Source organism: Carassius auratus, unplaced genomic scaffold (assembly GCF_003368295.1).
Source record: "Carassius auratus strain Wakin unplaced genomic scaffold, ASM336829v1 scaf_tig00009672, whole genome shotgun sequence".
Lineage (NCBI taxonomy): Eukaryota > Metazoa > Chordata > Actinopteri > Cypriniformes > Cyprinidae > Carassius > Carassius auratus.
Window position 1 is genome coordinate 79414 of NW_020524058.1, and position 20801 is coordinate 100214.

Consider the following 20801-nt stretch of genomic DNA (forward strand, 5'->3'; position numbering starts at 1 on the left):
TGTGACACTGAAGACTGGAGGAGTTTTGAAATCAAAGGAATAAATTACATTTGACAGTAGATTTAATTTACAATATATTAAATTAGAATCAGTTTAAAATATTTTTGTTGTCATGTATTTTTATATTACTGTCTGTTAACTTTTGAATGATAGTGTGTAGTATATATAGCATATGCAGGTGATTGTTTAGCACTAAATTTTATATTTAGTAATAATATGTATTACAGTATTAAACTGGAACATACTCAAATACTGTTAATATTAATTAAGTATTGATCAGTATTAATTTAGGAAATGAGGAATATATTGTTATCTAATAAGGATCATTTGACAGATTAAGACTAAAACCCTATAAAATGTTTTAGCATCACAGAGAGCTGAGCAGCATTAAGTTCATTTCTTTTAAATAATGTGAAAATGTGTTCAGATTTGGGATGCACTGAAGGTCACTTCTACTTCTTCCAACTTTGATTCTCTGTACTTTTCAATCCCTCCATTTCCTTCAACCTTCAAACAAACAATGTTCAGTCCGAGAGTGGCAAGCAGCAGCCAATGGCTTTCTGAACCTTTTAGTGTTCTTCTCTCGGCGGCGGTTTTGTATTTGCTTTTAATTTGTATCGATCTTTTTCACGGGCTTCCATTTTACTGATGTCAAAGGGCTGAGAGAGCATTACAATATACAATGTTTTCTCTCTGCTCTTATCGGGCGGGAAATGAAAAGCAAATGGCACCTTTCTGCCGGGACGTGTGGCCGCGTGGATGGACAGGGCTTTGAAGCGAAGGCCGAAATTGAAAAGGTCATGAGTTCACCTCCCTGGACAATGACAAGCGTCCCCTTCCTCCTCTGGCCAAGTCCGTGAGGAGATTAAACGTATCAGCAAGATAAGCCAAGGAATCAGCTGCCATGGTTTTCGGTGGCAGCCGACTGCCTGATCGAAAGAGGTAGAAGAGCTGGCGTTTGCCAAAAAGACTGACACAGGGCTTGGGACGGACCGAATCACTCACCGCTGACCTTGGAATGATCTTTTCCCACCAGACACTTTCATCTCTTGTTTTGAGGGAGGGAATCCTACAGCAGACAAAACAAATCAATAGTCGAGCAACAAAAGGATCAGTCAATTTGATTAGCTGCGATATGATAACAGACTTCACTCTGCAATGAACTAGCTTTCTCCCTCAGATTGAGTTCCAGTTTGCATCCATTTAATAAAAGCAGTAGCCAGTTGGAAAACCATTTGGGATTTAAAGCAAAAGTAGTGTTACAGTAGATGGGTAACAGATCTTTTTTTTTTTTTTTTTTTTTTACAAAATATGAGTTTAGACTGGAATACAGACTATGATGGCATCCAGTCAATGGATTTCATATGTTTGATATTTTAAGACTTTAGAGCACATATTGTTTTCATTTGTAAATTAAAGAACAATTTGGAACTAGCCCCTAAGGCTACCTCTACAAAAAAATTGCTTTCACCTTTACAGGAGTGTGATATGAAGAGTGTACAAAGTAACGCATATACACTTTAACTCTAACGCATTATAGCGCTTATGTATCATTGCTCTTTTTGTTGTTTTTGATTGCTTCCACTGTCTACATCAGTTAGTCACTTTGGATAAAAGCGTTTGCTAAATGAATAAATGTAAATGTAACGCATCTATAGCAAAAGCGTGAAAGTGCGTAGCACATAACATGCACAATACTAGTATAAACACGGATATCTATTGGTATAATATGCGTCACATGACTAAAATTGTCATAGTTTTCAAAAGCCTCCATTTTCATAGTCCACACTACAACGCGAAAACTGCGTTTTCAAATTTATTCACTTTGGAGAGCGTTTTCAAAAGGCTCAGTTTTCCTTGAATAAAAATGGTATCTCAGTGTGGACGGAAGGCCAAAATTTTGAGAAAAATATGGGTTCTCAAATTAAAACATATTAGTGCGGACAAGGCCTAAGATGAACCAATGACAGCCAACTAATAAGCTAAAGCAGTGTCCAAGTGTTCAAGTGGTATCCAACATTTATCCAGGAGGGCCAGTGTCCTGCAGAGATTAGTTTTCACCTGCCTGCAAGTTTCTAAAGACCACGATTAGCTGGTTCAGGTGTGTTTCATTGGATTTGGGTACCAACCTCCACAGGACACTAAACTCTGGCCCTCCAAAGAGCAGGATTAGACAACTCAGATTTAATAAAAAATATACTGATGTTAATTAAGAAATAAGTGGGGTTTATGTGAATCTCAACAGAAAGAAGCATGGCATCTAACCAGAAGATTAAAAGATGAAATGTGATCAAAAATGACAAGCTAAAAAATAGATGCATTTGAAAAATAGGTGAATTTTCACTTCATCTGACTTTAAATAGATTGGAATCAAACATAGCACTAGTGATGCCAAAATCCCTGGTTTGAACAGATCAATAACTACCTCTAACAATGATCAGATGGTATACGATCAAAAAGAAAAGAATACAAATATAGAATAAAATGCTATATAATGATATATTAAATCTGACAAATAATAACATTCAAGAATACACACAGTAAACAAATCCCTGCTTATAACAACAGCAGCAGCTGCAGCATTAACATCTTATCTGCAAACTAAATTCCATCCCATATCTGATTAATATTTGACATTTTAAATATTCATGAGAAAAAAAAAAATCGTTGGAGCATTGTTATTCATAAACCATCAAATTCCACAACCGCCAAGTTGTTAATCTTGTCCCTGGGTTTTCAATTACGTCTTTTGAAAAGGATTTTAATACATTTCCCAGAAATGAAGGCGATGTCCACCTGTGTACAGAACCTGGCTAAGCTTCAATCATACAGGTTATTATTTATTAAAGACTCTGTCTGCTTAAACTCCCACATGATATCAACCTTCCTTATTGACCTAATCGCTTCACACACACACACACAAACACACACATATTTCGTGCTGTGCAGGGCAGACAGATCCAGACTGGCGCTACCAGACAGGCCAGCACAGATGGAGAAACCAGGCACACAAAAGCGTCTCACACCGCGAGGGGCAGTTGAATCCACACACACGATATGATAAACGCGCGACCACCTCAGGAGAGATGCCCACGTTTAAACCCAAAGCGATGGCTGGAAAGTGAAAGAAGAGGAACATGAAAAAGAGAAAACAAATCCCTCAGCATTTAGATCCCTCACAAAAGAATTTTTAACAAATTCAACCCCCGTCGAGTTCCATACCTCGCATGTGCTGACGGGACTGTCAGCCGCCGAGTCCTCTGGCCCTTTTCTGCCCCCCGATGCTGGAATTAGCCAGTTCAAATGACAGGGCTGCCTCGAAGGCCTACAGAAGGCGGCCCAGCGCTCCTGAGGTTTCAAAGGGCCGATGAGCGGCCAGCCAGACGCTGTCAGGGGGAGACGTGGGTGTGTGGTGAGGAGATAACCTGCTCTGGACGGGCTCTCCCTGGCCTCTCTGACAGGCTTATTAACGGAACCTGCTGAGGGAGAGCTTTCTATCACCAGAAGAGATCTAAAGGAAGGAGAGAGAGTGAAAAAAACAACCTTATCACTGGGACACCGAGGATTAGAGTCTGGTCTCCTCTGATAAATTAATTATTCCCTCTTATCTGTCACTCTCCAAGGCTGTCAGACGAAGCTACCTAAAGCCAAATCAACAGAGCCCAGGTAGAGGCACCAATGATGGAAGGACATATGTAGAATGTATCTGTGTGACCTTTTAAACACACTGTCGTTTTATTCGCTTGTCATCTCTGACGCTCTGATGCTAAACTGGCGCTCTGATTTGGAGGGATCTGTGGGTATTTGGACCGCGCTGTGATCTCAAGGCCAAATGAGAGCTGTTTTTCTCTTTCTGAAACAAAAGACAAAGGCTGTTTCTGAACCTGAAAAAAAAAAAAAGATTCCAGTTTTTAAATAGTTCCATTACTCTTTTAGGTTTGAAGTAATAAGGAATAAAAAAAGAAGCAAGGGTTCATACTTATTTCTTCAATGATGAGAATTTCAGTAATACATACATTTAAAATCGGCAAAAGATAATTTTAATGACTTTCCTTATTAAACAACACTAACATGCAAACAAATGTGATGTGAAATGTGTTTAATAAAAAAAAAAAAACTACTACTAACTACATACTGTATTGTCATATGAATCAGTAACTCTAACAGTCAGATTAAAGCTATATTTGATTCTCTAAAAAGAACCAGGGATTAGGAATTGGCAATTCGATAACACTAGTATTTGTTGCATTTTGTGTATTCCATTTATTGGAAGAATCATCTCCTAAGAGTCATTTGTTTTGTTATCTGATTACACTTGTAGCCGTAAGTTTTTGATTCACTAAAAAGACCCATCTCAAGAGAGTAATTTATTCAGGAATCTGATTACATTGATTACACTGTGTGTTTTACATTCAATTAAAATATCTGACTCAAGGGATTCATTTGTTTAGGATTCAGACTACACTGGTTGCGCTGAATATTCACTGAAAAATGATCAGTTCAAAACAGTCACTAGTTCAGGAATCATACTACATACTGGTTGTGCTGTATGTGTTTAATTCACACACACACACACACACACACACACGCACACACACACACACACACATACACACGCACACGCAAACACACGCACACGCACACGCGCGCGCAAAAAGGTTCGAGAGTCATTTGTTTGAGAATTGGTCTACACTGCATGCTCTGTGTTTTAGTTTCATTTAAAATAATAAGAACAAATTGTTGAGAAATTATTGCTGTTATCAAATTAATTTTAGATCTTTAAAAGTACACTAACATTATGTTATTATGGTCTTGGAAGCCTGAACTTTCCTTCAGGAAACTTTCCCAGAGAAAAAAAGTAGCTAGAGTATAATTTAAAGTGACAATTTCATATGAAACTGAAATTGTGTGAAAACATGCTTTATTGTGTTTTATTTTATTTATCCTTTTTAAAGCCTGAATGTCCACCCCTTAAATGTTACTGCTGTGTAAACAGATATAAAAATGAACAAAAACGTATGAAACATATCAAACGTACAAATGAGATCATACCAATTCTCCAACCTTAAAAGAGTTTGTTGACAAAAACACTGCCTGATAAGTCATCGACTGCCTTTCAGACGCAGCCAGTCTGTACTTACATTACACCTTGCCCATAGGAAGTGACTGTGTCAGGAGACTCGTTTTAGATGATTCACCTTGCTGCTGAATTTTTTAGATGCTTTGGTGCAAGCATTTTCGTCTGAGAAGTCTGAACTTGGCAGTAAACAAGCACGACAGGAGGTTAAATATATATATATATATATATATATATATATATATATATATATATATATATATATATATATATATATATATATATATATATATTCAAATTGCCTCACTCCAATGAAGACTCAATCACAAAAAGCCAGAAATGTTTGTGATCCCCAGAGCTTTGCCAGTGTATGCTGAGTGAGAGGCAGCGAGCCATTCACTCCTGTGAACAATAACTCTTCAGATAGAGCCAAGATAGCCTTCTGTTTAATTCACACAAATGGCAATTTGAATTATTAAACAGACCCTTTCATTTGGGCAATTAATTGTGTGCTATTGACTATTGCAGTGACTGAAGATAATGTTCCCAGCTGTATTGTACTAAGAGAATCAAACCCCAGAGATCCCGTCAACATAATTGCAAAAATTACAGTGTATTTTACAATATAAGTCTTATTTTCCATCATTATGTTTTTTTTTTTTGCGTTGTATAATGCAGCTCTTCTTAATTACCCATTTTCCAAGATATTTCCAAGTCCAATGTGAAATGTTTTTTTCCCTCCATAAAAGCAAAATAAAAAAGGTAATTTAAAAAAAAAATTTATATTTTCCCTTGAGGTCAATATACAAATTACCTGGTTCTAGACAATTATAATTGCACTTTTTTATGATTTTAATCCCACTGACTTGCATTGTATAAGGGAAACAAATACATTTTTAAAATAAGGTTTATGTCACTATCACTTTAAATTTAGAGTAAAATAGACTCTTTGAGGATTCATTGCACCTGCATATCACAGAAAAGTACTTAAGATCACAACCCTTGGCACTAGCTAATGAATATGTCAATACCCAGAAAGGAAAAAAAAAAAGTCTATTTGCATCAAAAGCAAGTGACGATTCCTATGTGAACAATTTGGTCGCTCACATGTGAGTTTATATGTTGATGAGCTACAAAGGCCTTATGTGGAAGCAGATCTTGTTCCTGTTCCCTCCAATTCCCAGCCCGCCGCTGAAGCATTTGGCACTGGAACATCTGAGGGATGGCAGGAGAGGAAAGATGCCACATTGGACTTGCTGTAGCGGGAAGTATGAGGTGAATACTAATGTTCCTCATGTTTTATTAACCCTCCATCCATCCGGTCTCAATCTAGACGCTCATGAAACAAAATCATCAATCCCTGAGCTGTAATGAGAGGAAGATGCCGATCAGGGCCGGAGGGAGGGGAGGCTGCTGGAGTTGGGGAAAACTAATATTTGACAGTGCTCCTCTGAGACGACATTATGAAAATGCTCAGCTGCAGGGAGGGTGCGGGGCACGAGCGCTGTGCTGTCACCGTGCCAACTCTGAATCTGTTTGAGACTGTTTGTTTGAAACCCCTTCACTTTATATGTTTGTGAGAGGCGGAAGGATCACTTCTCATCCCCTGCCATGGCTTGTGAAGAACTACGATACTCAGAGTAAAAGACATCAGGCTACATAAGCTTGCGTGGAAAAGAAAATGCAAGGTCAATGTTCAACCAATGAAAGCCCTTTCTCTTGCATCTTCCTCATGATATGTCGTTTTGACCCATTCTTTGAAAACACATTTTCAAAGCTCCCTGACAAACACTATTCCTTTACTTCACCAGCATTTTACAACAACTATTGTCTTACGTATCCGCACCGGCCCTTCAGTAAGAATCAAATATTGAAAAAACAAACTTTATCTACATCTCATAGCAAACTGGTTATCATTTAGCACCAACAGCAATATTTTTGAAGGATCCAAAAAAGAAGAAGAAGAAGAAGAAAAAAATACTATGGGGGAACAACAGCACTACTGGTACTTTTCATTCAATATGATGCAAATTAGGGCCTAAAAAAACACTTAAATTGACAATTGAATATTATTCATGTTTAGAAAATGCTGTTTTTTACCTCAGGAGGTCGAACTAAATGATGAATCCCTACAGCTTTTATTAATTTTTTATGGGATTTAAAATGTTTCAGCAATTAACATTTAAATACATTAAAACTAAACAGAAAAAATAAAAGAGAAAACAAAATGACCTTATTCACATAACAATAATAATAATAATAATAAAACACTGGTAATGTGGACAAATTAAAATGAAGGCTAAATTTAATTATTAAAAATTACAAATTAAATTTAAGTTAACATTTTATTTTGATGATCCCATTTGAGCATTCTGTTGATTAAAATTAAACCATATTTAATTTATGGATAGAAATGTATACAGTATAATTAATAATATAATTAATATAATTATATTATATATAATATAATTAATAATAATTAATATAAGGGTAGAAATATGTATATAAGTAAGTGTAACTAAATGTAAGTAAAATATCATTACATTTAGTTGCTAGCTGTCTATTTTGGTGGCATCACTCCACGTAACTATATAAATAAAATACTTTCTGATTGGCTGTCAGCCTTCATTCCAATTTCTGTTGTCTGTGTAGACAAACAAATTATTAGCTAAATCATTAGAAACTTATCACATCATGCCCACACAGGTTTCATTTTGCCACTGTAATCATGACTTGTGATTATGACATGGCACTACAGTGGCTCCCTGCTCAGTCAGTGTAAAAATACTGAAATAAACAAGGGACATGGATTTGGCTCTTAGGGATGCTGTTTACTCTTCTATAAAACAACTGTAACCCTCCCATGTCATTACGGTTAGATTTTATGACACTTCTAAAACATGCTGTTTTTTGAAACCTAATTGGTCATTCCCAGAAGCACACTCTTGTAACGTCCTGTTTTATTAGTATCACCAGACCGGTAAATAGGATCAGAGACATACATAGCGAGAGTTAGATGCTTGTTTTGCTGATATTCGTTAATTCCCTGCTTTTCTCCCAAACAGATGTGAAACTGCTTACACTTTAAGATTTATTCACATCTTAATGACTTTTTAGTGCCTACCTCATCACGCTCGTAAAAGCTCAAGGTGTTCTTTGCAAGGAAACATTTTGACAGAGTTCTCCTTGGTCCCCCCCTTAAATCTGCAGATGGGATCCACCCCGGTGTGCGGTTTGACAGAGCAACAGTCTGAAGGCCGTTTCCTCGGATAAGGTTCCCACCCCCCACTGCATGGCCTGGCCGGAGAGACATGATTTAAATAAATTTAATGAGTGCTGGAATCCATTAATGTCAGGGACCTGACCTGGGCCAGATGGAGGTCTGGGCATTAGGAGCTCTATTACATTTAACAAGTCCTGAACCACGAGCTGGAAAGGCCACGTCTGGCAGAGCAGCAAGATGCTTGAAGAAGAGAGTTGAGTGTGGAAGATGGCCTTCTTGCAGCCTAGCCGTAATTCTTCTAAAGGTCAGGGTGATACACGTACTGAAGCGCTGTTCCATGTTAACCAAAGTCTCTGGTGGAAACACATCCACCGGCTAATTTGATTCTCTGGGCTGCACTTCGCCCTCCCTGCTGCTGCTGTCACTTTAAAACAAGACTACATGGAAGATCTGTTCCAAAACAAAGTCAGCCGCCTTCTGAGACAACATCCCAACTGTCATGCAGCTCAATAAGTGAGAAATTTGGAACATTCTACATGAACAGCAATGCAACTCTGCACAGCCTCACAATTGTTTCCAATGTATTTATTTTCTCCAGGGAAACTGATTTTTAATGATAGTTTTTAAAGAAAGACCTGTTGTGAGCTCTGATGTAGTTAATCGATGGAATATGCTTTTTTGTCAAAATACATAAATACCTGTATATGCATATGCTTATTTATTTTTATTTTTTTTATTTTTTTTGCTTCAAATATATACACTTGTGATGTTGTGATTCACCTGGTAGCTGTTTTGCTTAGTTCATGGCTTGAAAAAAGGTCAAACACCTTTTAAATCCCTATGGGAAAAAAATGAATGAAAAACAATACTTCTGGAACCACCACGCTGAGAAAAAAAAGTGGACAAGCACTAATGCACTCACAGATGAATAGGGTAAAAAGGCACTTAATCACAGTAAAACAACAAAACAATTTTGTATTACAATTTAGTTTTTTAAAGGTTATGTTCAAATATGCAAATGAGGCATTTCTAATTGAACTAATCCACTTATCTGCATGCATTTCCTAAACAACAATCAACAATCTTTTTCATTTTGTTGAACACCCTCTGTAAAAACCGTCAGAATATAGATAGGAATAGATAGGAGTTAGATAAAACGGAACATTTTTGAGTGAGTTACCTTTAAAGATATGAATAATAATTTAAATCTACAGATGCAAGTAGATAAAGAGCAATACAATAAACACTTTTAAATCATAAACACTGAATTACATTTGCTAACATTATAGAATATATTCAAGCTGAGCATGTTGAAACACCTGCGCAACTGGGATTTAAGCCCGACTAGTGACTCATTAACAACGTATTAAAGAATTATCAAATCTGTGAAGTAACAGATTGCAGATTAAAATAATGGCAAATTTGACTCAGTTTAAATAAATACTAAAAACTTAGAAATATATAATCTCCAGTAAGAAAATTCACTTTTGATATTGTTAAAGATTCATCTATCTTCCAAAGATTTTTTATTTTTTTTATTTCTCTATATAGTGTTGATATGGCAACAAGTATAATAATAGCATATTGGTAAAACGCATCTGGCAAATGTCCCAGTGCATATTTGTGTTGCAGAGCATCAGAGGTTTCTGTTTACAACATGCATGTTTTTACAGCATTGCAGACTATCACAGACATATCTGTTCATTTGTTGAACTCAATGACCAATCAGATATGATTAAGTCAGAATTCATTCAGTATGACTTTTTGTTCCATGTGAAGTTTTGCACACTGCTTTCACTATAACAAAGTGTAGACCGAATATAAGAGATTCATTGTGCAGTGTAGAGAGAAGAGAGCTGTGTGAGATCGCTATGGACTAAGATGAGTGACAGATTGTAGTGATTATAAAGGGTGCCCTCTTTGTGTGCTTTCTAGTCTATATTATCCATACAGAATTTAAATAAATTCCAAAAAGACCAGCTACCATATGCTGCAAATTAATCCACATATAAATGTGGGATTCACTTTCAAAATTGCAATTGTTGACGTAATTATAACCATAGCAATAGACAGGACAAAAATATTATTTACAGGTGGTGGTAATATAATTAGAATATCATCAAAAAATTGATTTATTCAATAATTCCATTCAAAAAGTGAAACTTGTATATTATATTCATTTGTTACACACAGACTGATATATTTAAAAAAAAAAAAAAATTCTTTTAATTTTGATGATTATAACTGACAACTAAGGAAACTCCCAAATTCAGTATCTCAGAAAATTTGAAATCTAGAAATCTTGACATGGAATCCTGAAAACTCCTGAAATCTTGAAAAACATGAAAAGTATGAGCGTGTATAGCACTCAATACTTAGTTGGGGCTCCTTTTGCCTGAATTAGTGCAGCAATGCGACGTAGCATGGAGTCGATCAGTCTGTGGCACTGCTCAGGTGTTATGAGAGCCCAGGTACCTCTGATAGTGGCTCTTCTCTTCAGCTCTTCTGCTTTGTTGGGTCTGGCATATCACATCTTCCTCTTCACAATACCCCATAGATTTTCTATGGGGTTAAAGGCCATTGCAGGTGTTTTGAGTTAACTAGCTGATTAGAGTGTGGCACCAGGTGTCTTCAATATTGAACCTTTTCACAATATTCTAATTTTCTGAGATACTGAATTTGGGAGTTTCCTTAGTTGTCAGTTATAATCATCAAAATTAAAAGAAATAAACATTTGAAATATATCAGTCTGTGTGTAATGAATGAATATAATATACAAGTTTCACTTTTTGAATGGAATTAGTGAAATAAATTAACGTTTTGATGATATTCTAATTATATGACCAGCACTTGTATGAAAGTAGATTATTAAGGCTAGAACAACAACAAAAATTTCAGAAGCACCCTTAGTGACTTGATTCTGGAATATTCCTTGCTTGCTACCACCAGTTTTAATAAGGCAAATGTGGTCCGATTTTACTCACAATACTGTGACTGCACAGAAGTTTATGTTAGGCTAAATTATGTTATATTTAAGTATTTATTTATTATTATTTATTTATTTTTTCACTTTTAAAATGTTCTCACTTTATGCGACCACCCTTGAACTTATTTTTCTGTCTCTTGAAACCAACATTAATATTCTGTTAATATTCCATATTTTTTAACAATGTGGAGTGCATGTCAAAACCTTGTCTCAAGAGGTGGAATTAAATGTCAATTTGACACAACAAAAACAAAGGTATATTAGAAGGCACAGTTTATCCAAAAATTTACATTCTGACATCATTTACTTCATTACTGATCAAATCTTGCATAACTGCATCAAATTAACCTTAAAGGTAGCGGCAGTGCATGGCTTTTTAAGCTGTGACATTCTGCAGATATAATTCATTGCTTTGACTAGCAGCTAACCAGCTTTCAGTATCATCAGCTGTCCGTTGTAATTGAATAAGAAACTGTCCATATACCAATACAAAATTATGCCCCACTTTCCAATCAGACTGCCAGCATTTGGGAACAGTTGTAAAAATGGATATGCACTCAAGGGAAAAGGACAAGCCACCTTCTTCTGATATATTCTGGAAAAGGACTGAGACTCACTCCACACTGAGGAATAGGTCAAAGGGGCTAAACTACACGGTGAATAATTTAAGATTCTATTAACATTTAAATTTGACATTGATTTGACATGGCGGTGCTGGAGAGAAGTGATGGGGAGCATGGAGGTGGCGACTCTGGCGAGTATGCTAATTGTGCAGATGGATGCTTATGTTGCATGCCATATTGCACTGTGAAGCCGAATAATGCACTTGTTTTCAGGATTCAGTTAGTCTACATTTACACGTATGTTGAACTACAAGCACTTTTATGTCATCGGAGTTGTTTAGTCAACTGTGTTTGCTTGTAACATGAAGGTCAAGAAACACACACACAAAAAAAAGAAAACATGCATTATATACCAGAGCAATGTTTTATGCTTTTTACAGGAGCTTCTTATGCTCATCTGCAAGGCTTTATTTGATTAAAAAAAATACAGGAAAAAAATTAATAGTGTAATTTTATGTAAAATAAAGTTTTTCTATTTTAATATACATTAAAATCAAATTTATCCCTGTGATGTAAAGCTGAATTTTCAGCATCAATACTCCAGTCTTCAGTGTCACATGATCCTTCAGAAATCATTCTAATATGCTGATTTATTATCAGTGCTGGAAACTGTTGACCCGTGTAACGAGGGAGGCGTGACAACAGAGTTGAGCATCCAATTGCAGCTTTTATTCACACAAGTAGTTAAAACAGGCAGGGTCTAACACTAGCAAACCGGAACAATCCACGGTGAGACAAGACTAATCCGATAAATAGTCCAGGGTCAGAAAACAAGAAGGCAAGGCAAAGCAAGTCAAGGAAACACGGAGACTAGGAACAGGATACAGGCTAAACAATAATCAGCAATGTGTGTGTGGATGATTGAAATCTATATAGTGTCACTGACAGGAAACAGGTGTGGTGCAATAATGAGTTCCTAGGCAGGGGTTTGTGGGCAATGGAGTCCAGAGAGAACCACAAAACCCCTTATTGTGCTTAAGCTGCTTAATATTTTTTTGGAACCTGTGATACTTTTTTCAGGATTCATTGATGAATACAAAGTTAAAAAGAAGAGCATTTACTTAAAATAAAATATTTTCTAACAATATACACTACAGTTCAAAAGTTTCAGGTCAGTAGATTTTTATTCTTTGCTTCTATTTTTGTTCTTTTTTTAAAGAAATGTAATAAATGTAAATTTAATAATACATCAGCATATTAGAATGATTTCTTAAGGATCATGTGACACTCTATACTGGAGTAATGGCTGATGGAAATTCAGCTTTGCATGACAGAAATAAATTGTATTTTAAAGGATATTAAAATAGAAACCATTGTTTTATATTGTAATGACATTTTGTAAGATTACTGGGTTTTTTTCTGTATTTTTGATCAAATAAATGTAGCCTTGATGAGTGCAAGACACTTCTTAAAAAAAAAGTCTCACTGATCCCAAACTTTTGACTAATATATTAAATAATGTAAACCCACTGAATTCACAAAACAAAAGTGAAGCATAACAAATAATAGACCAAGATGATTGCATTGACTACTACAGTCCCGTCTGTCCCTGTTACCTGGTCTGTGCGGTGCTGACATTAACCTTTAGGATCCTGACAGGTGGGCGGACCTCATGCCAAATAAAGAGGGTTATCCTGTTGGGGAGAGCAGGGTTCACGGATCAATTACCCCCGGGCATTCACTGACCAACAGGATGTCAAAGATAAGAAATGCGGAGCGGGGCTCCCGGTCAGCCTTTGCACATCCATCCACAGCTGTGTCAGAACCTTTAATCACGGGACCTGCCGCAGCACATGGGTCATCCACCTACAGAGGTGAAAAGTTCATGCCACATGCTGGAGATACTGTATTTAGCAAGGCCATATTATTGTTTTAATATCCTAGACAGGCCCTTTGTTGAGAATGTGGCATAATGTCAATAAACAAAATGTATGTGTATATGTACGATATGAGTAATGGCTGTTTATTTGGCGTAACGTGCAATAAACCAATCAGAGTCTCATCTTCCATATATTTAGCCTACAAAAGAATTGTATGCATTGCAACATTCTATTCATCAAATAATCCTGCAAATGAGTTCCATATATTAAGCAGCAAAAACATAATACATAATATACATAAACATATAAGAATGATTTCTAAATATAATGTAATATTCATTAAATGCATAACACAATGTGTGTACGTGTGGGTAGATCTGCGATGCCAGGCTAGATGTACTAAAATAACCCTGACACTCAAAAAGGAAGACCTAGAAGTAGAAGCCATTACCAGAAAGCTCCACTGACAGAAACTACGAAGTGAAAATGTCTTGCTGGCGGTCATGTTTACAGCGAGCTGCTCTGCCCAGCTGTCTCCACTCTTCAGGGTGGAAAAGTTTGAGCTAAGCCCCAGTTCTGTTCAAACTCAGAGGACACACTGCAGGCGCAGTCTTACACACACACACACACACACACACACTGCTAATGCCAGGTGGCATCCTGCTACTTCAGCACTGCCCAGAGACACACATGAGCAGGTGGCATTTAATGTCTGAGCACAGGAAAGAGCAGGAGAACCTTGCAGGGGTGAGAAAGAAAAGGAGAAATGTAAGCAAAAGGCCACTGGAACTATGTTCAATAACACCGCTGCTCCAAAGCAATGTTCCTTCCTCTTTTTTTGCCAGCTCAACCCCTTTGACCAATTATTTACTCGAAACACATATTAAAGTCTTAACTAATGCTACTAACCTTTCAAAATATCTTATGCATGCTCACACATGAAAATGTTTCATCATTACTGTTAAATACTTCTACATACAAAATAAAAAAATTTAAATTATGCATTATTCATTTTTTATGTTTTAATTTAATATTAATGTTTTTCTTGATAATGTTTGATATTTAAATTTAATAATGTTTCATATTAAATTTGTGTTTACTATTGTCCTTCTACATTGTTGACACACTATTTTCCTATTTAATACTATAAAGATGCTTTGACAAAGCACTAGATTCTCATTAAAACGGTCAAAAATTATATAAATTATTTTTTTTTCTAAAATAATAATACAAATAAAAATATGACCTGAAATGATCTTAAATGAGCTTGAATAAGACAATTCTTCACAATTTCAAATCACACCACACAGACTGACATTTAATCATGCAGTATTATAATGTCTCATCATTCTGCATTTTATCAAGGATATTTATGACAGTCTTATTACACAAATTAAAATCTGATCAGGAATGTGGACGATTTTGAAAGAGTCGAATATAACCTACGCTGATAGAATCTAAAGGCCATTTTTCCACTCCGATGACCATTTGAGCAATATACCTCTATTGTCCTCCCTGAATAAATGACAAGAGTCAATCTACTGTTCCTCGATGTTCCATACCATTCAACAGAAACAGATTTAGACTTTAATCTGTTCTGCATGAGAAATAAAAAGAAATGGAGAAATGTATAGGTCCGGCCCTCATTTGTTGTATCAATACCATTTAACTAAAAAGGCAACCTTGTTTATTTTCCTCAAGCGAAATTAAAAAAATCTGGGTATATTTCAGCCTCTGTGAAATTACAAAGCCAAAAAACATATTTTCCAATTGTGTTCTCTAGATTTTTCACCTATAAATCATATGCATCTTCTTAAATACAAATGAGACTGAGATGAAAGATCAACTTAAATAAATTCCATCTGCTTTTATATACGACATCCATTGCTCATAGAAGAGAGACTCACTTTCTTATAGATTTGAATTATTTCTTTCACAGAACAGGAAATAATAAAAGCAAAAGCATTATATGTTTCATAATAGTGTGTTGTAAAAACCATTTTTGATGTCTATTTCTTCCTGAAAGCAAAGCGTTTTTGCACAGTGAATCATGGGAACTAGGTTGTAGTAAAGCATTAATAATTCAGGCAGACTGCGTGTGTGCTGTACACAGAAAGGTGACAGCTTTACTCTGGGAATGAAGAACTGCCGGCTTACATTCCAGATTGAATGTCAAATGATTTTGAAATCATAGAGGTCGGGAAGTCCTGTAGAAGAGCTGTCAGTTTCGAAAGTTTAGTTCTGCAACTGTGCTGGCATCGTGAAACACTTTCGCTGTACTGTTATGTAAATCTATTTTAAATATAAAATAAATTGGATTTACTGGACATGCTGTCTGGTCTGAGAGAGAGCTTTGGCATCTAAGTGCATTAGACACTCGAGTGAAGGGTGGCTGTCCCTGCCAAGATGAACAGCCATCCATTTATTTGATTAACCACTCAAGTTCATTCACAGCACCGAACTGTACAGCATACTAAAATAAAGAAAACAAAGAGCCAATGGAAGCATAAACAGGCTATAGTAACTCAGTTAATTAGTGGTACTTGATGAGACATCAGTACTATTGCTCATGCTTCGGGTCAAGGATTTGAGCAAAGTCTTAAACTTCAATACTTAACCTAGCTTGCACTGTTTGCACTGCAGACATGCATTATGCATTAATCATGAGGTTTGTTGAGAAGAGGTGTGCTATTACTTGATTTACTTTTTTAAACTGCCAGATGATAAAACAGATGAAAAAAAATTGAGAAACCTGAGCCACATCCATTACATTTATGCATATGGCAGACACTTTGATATAAGTGACTACTACATTGAGTGTACAGTGCACGTTTAGAAGTTCATGCATTGCCTACAAACTCAGACTAATGACCCTGGTATTGCTAGCACCTTCTGTATAAGAGATTTCTTTCAAAACAAGTCCTAAAATCACCACTTCTTTGAATTTTTTTATTTTTTTTTATTTTACAAATTCTTGTAGTGGATGGATTAGTCATTTATGTTTTGTTGTGTTTTTGTTTTTCTCTGCTTTTTCTCTTGATTGTTCTTCATAACATTCAACTTGCATAACATTCAACATTCAACATGCAACTCAAAGGAGAAGGCAGAATATCATGTCATACTGCAAACAAAACCAGAAGAAACTCGGACCACAGCTGCATGATTCTGTGCATTAGGTCAGGCTTATGCAATCACATCAGAGTGACGATGCAGTCAGAGTAAGATAGCAGACCTGAGAAACTTTCCCCTTGTTTCACTGGCTTTGGAACAGGGCAGGTAATTCCACAGATGCAGGACCACCTGTCTCTTGAGGAGCTCTGGTTGGATGCTCATTATTCGGCACACAATACACACTCCACTGTGTGTGACACAAACTTCGGTTCTTTTATACAAAACCCCTGTGGGACAGATGTCCCTGGCTGTCAGTCAGTCACATGACCACGGCCTTCTAGAGATCAAGAGCATTTCAGGAACATAAACATAAGCTGTTGACTACCTAGACAGCACTTCTAAATATCATAGCAAAATTCTCAGTACTGTAGGTACCAAAATTATGCTGTCATATAATATGATACAAAAGAACTCCATAATATAACCATAAATATAAAACCATTTACAGCAAATGTGTTCACTTGTTGCCTTTTTTCATGTTTCTATTTTATAAACATGTTTTACATTAATAATAATATATAATAACAATTGTTCACATTGTTCTCATTCATCCACACATCACATTTTGAAATCTTGAAATTACATGATATATTAAGAGTATAAATTAAATTAAATACTTTTTTTATATTCAATTAATAGTTTATTAAAATATGATTGAATTTTATAATGCAATTTAGAAAGAAAAAAAAATATAAAAATAAATACTTTTTAACCTCAAAATGTGTTTGTATCAACTGTAGATATTAAATAAGAGCAATTTGACTTGGCAAAGCCTGGCTACCATATGGTAGCACATTAAAGATGCTGCCTTTTAAGGTGTCTATGTGGATTATATATCACTATGGTTTGGGACACAGCCAGTGAATATGATCACCTCAGATTTGTCTGGGACATGTGAATTAAGCAAGTATAGCAACTCTTTAGCAAATAAAATGTACAAAAAAAGCTGCTGACTAAGCAAACCTCTCAGATAAAGCTATTAAGGAACAAAGAGCCCAAGATAGGGCAATTACATTTTAAGGAGCCACTTGGGGACAAAAATCTTGCAGATAAGTTTGAAAAACTCTGGAGTAAAAATGACATGCCCTTCCCTCATTGTCTTTTCAGACAGCACATTCTGTCTGACAGCCCTCAGACTGGCCCCCAATTGTGCTCCTTATCAGTGAGTCACGCTTTTCAATTTCTGTACTGCCACAGAGAAACTGTTACCAAAGAGCCAAAAAGAGAGAAAGTGAGAGAGAGAGTCCAAGTACTAAAAGTCAAAAAGTGAATAACTGCACATGCTGACCTCTCCTGCTCCTGAGTGCGATAAAATGTCTTTGTCTCTGAGCTTTTCATCCATCAAAGTTATATATATATATATATATATATATTATATATATATATATATTATATATATATATATATATATATAAAGCTGGAATCGTACTAGCTGTTCTGTACATTGTGGTTTGCCTCTCTAACTTACAGTATACTGTATAAAACTGACTTTCTAAAAGATATTATAGCTTTACAGGACACAAAAAAAAATTCCATTCACTGTGCATGTCACTCTAGATGCAACCATTATTTTCTGAGAGAATGATGTCTAAATACATTTATGTAATACTGTAGTGATGTGTAAATTTAGCATGTGACCCCTGTCAGAGTTTTTGATGCCGCTTCTTTCAATGCTTTTGTTCGACTGTGTGCAGAAATTCTGATCTCTGCCTCTCACTGCTAAAAATACTGCATTATCCGGTCACAGAAGACAAGCGTGTGATATTGTTAGCACACAATGGCATGTAAAAACAAACGATTTCAAATCAAACTGACAAGCCAGAGCAAAATCAAGTATTGGGCTTAATAAATTACGCTTGACAAATCACTAATCACATGCAACTCTTTCTATGACAGATAGAATGGAAACTAATGGTTGAATAGTTACTGCAGGGGTGGTGAGAAACATTTGTACACTACCTTTCAAGAAGTTTGGGTTCAGAATGTTTTATGTTTTTGAAAGTCTCCCTGTTCAGCAAGAGTTTTTGATCAAAAATGCAGTGAAAACTATAATGTTGTGGAATATCTTTACAATTTAAAATTACTTTTCTAACTGAATATATTTCCAAATGTTATTTATTGCGGTGAGGGCATAGCTGAATAATTATTATATAAACTGTTACTGAAGGGTTCAGTGTTGTATAGTTATATAACCTGACCATGTGACACTGTGTGGAAACTTTTTTTTTTTTTTCAAGGTTGTTGGATAATATAAAATTCATTTATTTGCAATATAATTCTTTGTAACATTATAAATGTCTTTACTGTCACTTTTGCTCAATTTAATTTTTTATTTACAGAACAAAATCCCAATCATTTGAAAGTAGTGTATTATCAACCAAAAGATCTTTGTATTGACTTTTAAGACATTTTTATTTCAAAGAGATAACCGGATACACACACACACACACACACACGCACACACAGCTACACACACACACACACACACATATAAATGCAAAAGAGACAAGAGTGATGAAGATTCACTTCATTGATTCATTGATGACGTGATTCAACAGCATCATGCTATTTTGAAACTCTTATACTGAATAGCATACTTGATTACCTGAACACAAGCTCTGATGAAGCGGAGCAATGTTCTGGAACACTCAGCTGCTGACTCACTGAACATGACGGGGGGACATCAGGCTGACAGAGGTGAGGGTACCATGTCTCATCTGTGTCTGGAACAGCGAGACAGTGGACAGCAACAGACTCAATGTAATTAGAGACATTGTTATAGCTGTGGCATTCAGAAAGCGCCTGCGGATCAGCGTCGCACTCATCAGGACTGAGCAGCTAGTGGTTTAGAAGATGACAAGATCATGTCCAGTCATGTGTAAAATAAGTTACTGCTAAGCAGCTATGAACTACGCTGATGCTTAAGGCTAATCATGACTCGTGAAACCTAGATTAGATTTCTAGAAAATTAACCAATGTTTGAAAACATGCAAAGTTTACTTCTGACATGACAATGGCACGAGGTCGAATTTAACTAGTAGGAAGCAGTTATTATAGACACATTGAGACTGAATGATAGACAGAATGTAAGAATGCCTGAAGGAATGACAGAATGATAGAGAGAAGGACAGATAGAATGATAGAAGGAAGATCAATAGAACATTAGAACAATAACAGAAAAAAAACTACAGAACAAACAAAATATAGATATGAAAGATGTTGTACATCTCTTTGAATTAAATGATGGATGAAAACACACTGAAAGAAAGTGCTACGATTCTTTATGGTTCTACTACAGATTTTATGTGGCTCCAATGAGCAATGTATCCCATTCTGAATTGCAGAGACGGGATCTGCAAGCTGTCAGCTGGAGAACGTACGTGAGGCAGGAGGCCTCAGGCGACTTCATGAACGAGAAGAGGGAGCTCAGGGAATTACAGGTCCGAGAGCAGGACTGCAAAAATCAGCTATTATTGCCTATCTTGATATACTATGGCCTACAAGTTTTAGTTTGTAACTTTTCAAACACTGTTCTCTCAGGGCACTTTCACACGAGAGCAGGGGTCTCAAACAACACGGGGACCGCAAGCACTGTGATTTTGTCCATCAGGGGCCAGTTGAACAGTTACAACATATACAAGTGTTTTTTTAAGACCACTTGGTTAGAAAGTTGGTTAAGATGCTTCTATTGCAACACCTCAGCGGCAGATAGAGTAGCAGATAACCTTCTTATTCTGTGTTGCTTGTGTGACAAAAAAAAAAAAAACTCAATTAATGCAAACACAATGTGGTTTATGTTGGTCAGATAGTGAAATGATACTGAGTTTTGAAAGTATTGTCTATAAGCTCGAGGGGAAGTCGTTCAGGAAACAGCAACAGATTCAAAACCAAACACATTCTG